The sequence below is a fragment of the Syngnathus acus genome, chromosome 15 (genome assembly GCF_901709675.1).
Source record: "Syngnathus acus chromosome 15, fSynAcu1.2, whole genome shotgun sequence".
Taxonomy (NCBI): domain Eukaryota; kingdom Metazoa; phylum Chordata; class Actinopteri; order Syngnathiformes; family Syngnathidae; genus Syngnathus; species Syngnathus acus.
This window is the reverse complement of record NC_051100.1, coordinates 2,112,909-2,120,280: the sequence shown is the minus strand read 5'-3', so window position 1 is coordinate 2,120,280 and position 7,372 is coordinate 2,112,909. Positions and strand designations below refer to the sequence as shown.

The 7,372-nt window shown below is 38.4% G+C and overlaps 1 long non-coding RNA gene across 1 annotated transcript; it reads right to left on the bottom strand.

Moving 5' to 3' along the window:
* Positions 1 to 1,835: 1,835 nt before the first annotated feature.
* On the bottom strand, positions 1,836 to 3,458 carry LOC119135029. Its single transcript, XR_005100481.1, has 3 exons — positions 3,404 to 3,458; positions 3,188 to 3,221; positions 1,836 to 2,179 (listed from the first exon to the last, which is right to left on the bottom strand). It is a non-coding gene; the product is annotated as an uncharacterized LOC119135029 (long non-coding RNA).
* Positions 3,459 to 7,372: the final 3,914 nt, after the last annotated feature.

The window sequence follows — 7,372 nt, the reverse complement described above, 5'->3', positions numbered from 1 at the left end:
GGGTCCATAAATTGTCCTGGGAGAGGACACTTTGAAAAGTAACGGGGGAACCCCTTTTGTATCTTTATTTTAAAAACAAATATATCAGGTTTTAAATAGAACTACTTTAAGTATATGCATTGCGAGTGTTTTCTGAACACATCCAACATTCTGTTGATTTTATTTGCTTTTTTCGTATATTGGTTTCTATTTTTCTTTCTATATGTTGGCAATTGAACTCCGTACGTGAGTATGCATGCGCACCTCCAGACGTCTACTGACCCCTGTCCAAACAAACCTAAACGAGTCTTTTTGCACTTTTCCGGATGCCCCTGGAATGCTGGAACATTTGTTTCCTGCTTTGATTTCCGTAAATGGGGAGCAATAAAGCCATAAAGTAGGCGCTGTGAAAACACACATGCGTGTGTGCGTGCGCATGTGTGTGTGTGTCCCGCCAAACGCTGCAAAAACACAAAACAAAAACGCCACCACCATGCAAGAACAGAACAATCGTCTTGAATGTATGACAAATGCCTCATTTGTAATTATTATACATCCTTAATAGCACACTTGATGCGATGTTTTTTGTCACGTAGTTATGAACCGCACTTACATAATTGATGACCTATATAATGTTAAAGCTCAATTTTCCCATGGATTGGAATGGTGTCTGTCTGTCTGTTTCCTATCAATTGAAATCTAATTTTGATCTATAATACAACCGACTTCGTGATTTCCAACGTCTGTGGCGTTAAAAGATTTTCAATTTTGCAACGGATTTGAACGCACCCTGGTGGAGGTGTGTTCAAAGAACTCGGATAATGACGTCGCGCAAACTGACCTAGTGTTTGACTTCCTTTTTTAAATTGCGCAAAATTAAACATGTTTGCATCATTTATAGCCATTAAACATCATACTGAATGCACAGCTAACATTCTAAATGATTTAAACAACAAGCGTCCTTATTAATACGTCTGTACTATTAATTATTAATTTTCCCATTGATTCGAACGCACCCTGATAAAGGTGCATTCAAGGTAGCTGGAGGTTACAGATACCCGCCCCAAAGAGTCTTAGTCTTGCGATATAATAAAGATATAGTGAAGCCCATTTCGTAGTTGGCCAGGGGCTTGTGTCATCTGCACTTAAGCTTCAGTATAAACATGAAATGTTTGAATGAGTATTACTGTCATTTATTTATGGTCTAATTGCATCATCGTATATAACATGACACGAACGCTGCAAACATGACGTAACGTTGCGTATCATTCAAAATAATTCAAGACATTGAATACATTAAAAATGTCGCCTTGTCTGCAGTGCTCGGAGCGCAGTTTTATTCTTTGTCTTTTACCGCCCCTTAGTGGACAAAGGTAGCAACAGCAGACTGCGCTGAGGAAAAAATGGGCGTTACTTGCCGCTTTGCGGTGCTATGACAGCCCTTTTGTTCATTGTTCAACATTGAACAATCTTGCTATAAAGGAAAAAAAAAAAGGATTTTACTGCTTGGAATCGAAATGTTAACATTTATAATCAAACAGTCAATGCCCCCGCAAATTAGGCAACCTGCAGCATTTTATAAGCAATACAATTCCAAATTCTGCCTTTGTAAACATAATCAAGTTTAGATTAAGGCATCGATGTAACAATATCGTTTGCAAGTTATCGTGACTGTAAATTGCATTGGTGGCCAACTGCAGTGCGTAACATTGCACCAAAATATTAGAAACAGCCCTCCTTAGTATAATGCGGCCGTAGGCCAAAACCGCAAACGATACGTACAGTTTTGCATAAAATCTTCTATTAATACCTCAGTTTGTGAACTCATTAGATGTTTTTTTTGTCCACACTCTGAATAGAAATGTTAGTCAACATTATAAGATTAAATTGATGTGCACTGCAGAGCTGCGAAGGTAACGCCTATTTTCGAAATTGATCATAATGTCTGCAAAGGCTATTGGATCTCTTTTACGCAATTTCACTTTTGTGCTTGATAGTCCGTCTTGGGGTTCATAAATGACTTTAGAGTTACTTTTTTGGAGTTGAAATGGTGTAAAACCCATGTTGCTTCTTATTTAAAAGTCATTCTTTAGTGGTCTTTTTGCACATGTGCAGATACAGGAGAGGCATAAGTTGCTCTTACGTGACAAATTTGCAGCTGCTCTTCTCCTTCACCTTCTCAGTCGTCGTTTTTGTCATCCTACACACATACAAAGAGCAAACCCACAATCAGCAGCACGACACAACTCTCCATCTGTCTGTCTCCTGGTGTAAATTTTCCAGGTTTGTGTGGCGTCACTGTCACCCTTTGTCCCTTTTGTTGCTCTCTCACACACACACACACACACACACACACACACACACACACTCTCGCTCACGCACACACACGGCAATGGGCTCCTCTGCCGCATTGCAGTAGGTTGTAAATACTGTCAGTGCCAGCTGAGCTCCAGTGAGCATCACCAGTGAAATACTGTCTTTGTTTCTCCTCTATCCTTCTCTCCCTGACCCCCTCCAGACCCCGCCCCCTCCTCCGCTATAGGAAGTGTACAATTGTAAAAGGAGAAAGAAAAACATAAAATACTGCCATCTTTGTGTCTCTGTGAGAGCCCCAGTCACAGGGCCCTCCTCATAAAAAGCACACATAGAGGAAATGAGGAGTGGGGGTCGTTAGTTATTTCCATCTACCTATGAGCGAGAGCAAAAGATGTGGTTTAATATTGAGTTCATTGAAGTTAACTTTAGGATTGAAAATGTTTCCCCCCATTTGTATCTGTCGTCTCTCAATTATGAGAAACAAACGTGCACCCTTTCAGTAAAATGCATTTTTATCATCCTGTGATAATCCCAAGTGCTTTGCATCATGCGGCAATGACGTCACCACGAGGTGAAGTCATCTCACTTCCACTTCCACTTTGCTGCCATCGGCATCTGTCAGAAAATGTCAAGACTAAATCTTTGCTGCGACTTCCCTTGCCGCCTACTCACCGTGACGTCACCATATGTTTGTAATTCCTACTTAATTGTGCATTTATGGTCGTCAAATCGGCACTCAAAGTACATTTAAAGAAGTAAATGCGCATCCAAATTACTTGGGAGACATCTGAAATGATTTAGTAACGGTTTGACCCCTCAGAAATTGCGTAAGAAAGCAATAATAACGGTTTCAGTTAGTATTTATCATGCAAATATTGAAAGAGTAGCCTACCTGCTGATGTGATCATCCGCATACACGCCAGCATCTTCAAAAAAAAAAAAAAGAACAGACGATTTCAGTTTGCAGCAAGTCGCACAATATAGGCTATGACGTCATTGTGCATCAAACTATAGGCTAACTTTCGAATGAGAAGTGCAGAAATACACTTGGAAAAAGCCTCAAGAAAGTGCGGGGGTGTGTGGGTGTGACAAGAGACGAGTTTTTTACCGTGCGTGCGTGCGTCGAGGCGGCTGCGCGTCTAGACGCGCGACGGGAAGGAAAGGAAGCAAGAGTGAGACGTGATTGGTCACGTGGATGCGGAGGGCCAATGGCGGCGGGCGGGCGGGCGGGCGCGCGCTCGTAAAATACAGCAGCAGCTCAAGACTCAGGCGTGAGGGGAATTTGGGGGGCTATGATTTGTGGCAGCTGCACTAGCCAGGAAGCCAGAAGAATCCATCTTGAAAACTCCATGTTGCGGCTGGGGTGGGGGTTCATAATATGCATTATTATACACTTAATGTGGGTTTTAGAGTCGACCAGCACAAGTTTCTTTAATTTCGATGCGTCATTAACACTGCATTTTCGTTGTAGCTGTTACAAGATTTTTTTTTTTTTTTAGTTTGTTTTGCAGTCGTTGATCATTGGACCTCGTTTCAAGAATTTAATATATATATATATATATTACTGCATGGACATTTGTAGTTATGGATACGAATATTTGTTTTATTTCGTTTATAAACGGCTTGATTTTTCTGCAATTCCAATGCGCAAATAAGACAGACGGTTTGGGAGGTGGGGCAGCAATACGAATGTGCTTTTGTTTCTGGAAAATTGTAGCTTTTCATACGTCTTTTTTGCGTGCTTTTTTTCGAGCAGCATGATGTCACAACGCCAGTAGGATTTTATTTTTTGTACATTTACTTTAACTCTTTGGTCAGCATGATTTTACTTCGTTTTACTGGAGTGTTTGAGACAACCGCACAAACGTGATGGAAAAAAATATGGCCTACTTTGTTCGTGAAATAAGGAAGAAACAATTCTGATTTTCAACTGATGATCAGGAAAATGTTTTCCTCGAAGAACAAATCAGATAACAAATCTGAACTTAAATAGACAGGTATCATGAAAAATCAAAATACAATACGGTACAAGAATGATACGATCATTGCATACCGAGAATGCACCCACTTAAAATGAAAACAGCCTTTTGTCCTCTTAGCCACAACTACGAACGTGAAATAATCAGCATCATGTCATAGTTAAGAATATTAAGAATTAAGTGCCAAGATCATTTCAATTTCATACTGCAGTTGTTTTTTTGCCCTCACTTGTATTTTAGGGTTTATTTTGTGTTTATTTTCCGTTCTTCACACATCTAGTTTTTCCTTGTATGTATCAATTAGTATTCAGCGGTAGTGTGCAGTGAGTCTGCAGAGGGCCACTGCAATTAAGTAGAAATATACGCAGTGCAGTGGTTGGCATTTAAAAAAATATATTTAAAAATGTATTCTAGATAATAATAATTCTAATCATTCTAGAATAATGTACATGCATGTTATGGCGTTAATTTATTTATTTTTTTAAATCATTATTTGTGTTATTGACCCTCCCCCCCTCCGAAAATTGATATACGTATATGTGCCTGCGACATTTAACAAAAAATAATTTAGGTAGAACTGACAGCAACGTGCTATTTTGTGTCATTTCGTTTAGACCTGTTTTTTTCCACCACTGCACCTTCGTTGTAGCTACGTTTTCGTAACACGTTTCTATGGTTACTGTTTTTTATGACATCATATTATCGCGTGTGTTTGTGTGTGCGTGTGTTTATTGCTTTTCTCCCTTTCAACTGCATGCGCAATCCTCAAGAAAAATACCCCAGTTATTCAGATATAATTGTTTTATCGATCAATAAATAGTCATTCTTAGTTGAATATTCTGTCGCTCTTTAATGTAATGAAAGGAAAATATATTTTAGACAATATTTAAATATATTCAGAAACGGAAAAAAAATCCTTAGTGTTATTCATATTAAAACATTGAAATTTTAAGAAGATACATCGACATTTAGAAGGTTCGTCTCACCGTTTATCTTTTTCCTAAACCTACTTCAACGTATCATTTATGCAAAATTATCCATTGAGCACAATTATATAAACGAAATCAAAGGAAACAAATTACCTCCTTGCATGTTATTTAAATGTTGGATTTTGGCTCTTCAATCTGGATTGTCGAGTGTTATTTTTTTCGTGGGCCCGCTGGCTGTCAGAAACACGACTCGCGTCTTGTAAGCTAAAGACGGCATGGTATCAACAAGCCCCTTCCCCCCCAACACCAAAGACACCCATTGCCAATAAACACAACATAGGGCAGTTCAGGTCGTAAAGGGACTTTTAAACACAGTATTTGAACGCGGATACTGTTGCACACAAGGGTCACTTTTGACCCGAGTTGCTCTTATAAAAATTGTGGATCTACCAGATTGTAGTGTATAACTTCCGATATTTTTAAAATGTATTACTCTTTTGTCTGACTTCAATAAATAGATGAATAATGCTTAGCAGTGTTTTACTGAGAAAAGGGAAAGTGGAGATGCAGCCGCCCACGCAGGTTTGTAATTGCCACAAGATGGCAGCAAAGCACCTTTTTTCATATTAGAGAAGGCTACGCCCTAACGAAATGAAGTTTCCCCCTTAACTTCAACATATTTCCCTGGGTACAAAAACAAGATAGCGCAATAGCAGTATAGTTTGCATAGTAGACATTGCTGTGGCCTGGGTGGAAAAATACGGTTTTATGGAAATAATGGAGAATGAAGTGGTTGGAGCTAAAGTCTTGTGAGATTTTCTGCCACGTTAAATTTAGGTTCCACTTGCACTGCAGTTATGAAATGAACATTCCAATAAGACAATATGGCCTATTATTTTCGACACATTCATGGCGCCTTCTATGATATCAAGCCCTTTAAGCGCAGAATAGTGTTGGATTTCTTTTCAAATCAATGTCGGTTAATGGAAAAAGCCAAGAGTGACCCAATTTATTCCAGTATTGAATGAAAGAAGATCTTTAGCGACATGTTCAACATCTTCAGCTAGCCCATATCGAGCTAGCAATCTATACATACAGCGCATCTAAATGGCAGAATAATATTTGATTGACATCACATGTTGATTATTGCCCATCACTATACAAAAACAAACGAACAAAAATGGTCAAATAAAAGTTACAATGAAGTCTGGAATAATTTCAGGGGGATAAACAGCTAATAAATGACATCGTTATTTGCCACTTCCAAGATGAGTAGCTCAAACAAGCATCCATCGCTCTTGCAAGACAACAGCACCACCTAGCGGAAAAAGTATCCAACTACAAAACACACGTGAAGCCACAAACTGTTGAACCCAATTTTACGTCTTACTTTTCTTTGTCTTGATGTTGGAACCTAAAAGAGATTTGCTTCGGAATTACATTTTAAAAAGTCATCTTTTCTCCCCTCATTTAGTTTCGAAATAACCGTAATCTATTAGAGCGTCGTCGTCCTCGTTTACTGCGTGAATGATAGCACAAAGTAGAACCAGGGGCAACTTTTCATTATACGAGCAATAACCTCATCGTTACATACTTTCTATTTAATTTCTACGGCACTTTAACAGCCCCCGCGCCGCGTTGCTATTAATGCACACTCGTATTCTCTGTCTGTGTTCGTGTGTTTTTTCTTCTACACTTTTACGAGACCATCTACAAATGTAATTCACACTTCTGTTATCACTACAAGGTGGAAGGGAGTGCTTTTGCACTTGTTATTTTTTATTTTAGGTTTTACCTACATCGATTTTCAGTATTAGAGCCCGACATGACAGTCACGACAGATTCTCGACAAAAAAGAGAATTGATGTCATTTTAATAATTCAATAAGTATATTTGTAAATACAAAAAAACCCACTAGTTAAAATAATGAAATTATTATTGCAATTTAAGAGGGAAATCCATATATATTTCAACATAAACGTGTAATAAGAGTTAAGGGAAAATGAAACTAAATAGACCTTTACAAACAAAAAAGTGCGCATAAAAACTCGCATGCAGAAAAAAAATGTATTAAAAATGCAACATACACTATAATGAAAAAATGATAGGACATAAAGTGAAAATAAAATGACAGTTGACAGTTGCGACTTTAAATGCTGAAATGACAAA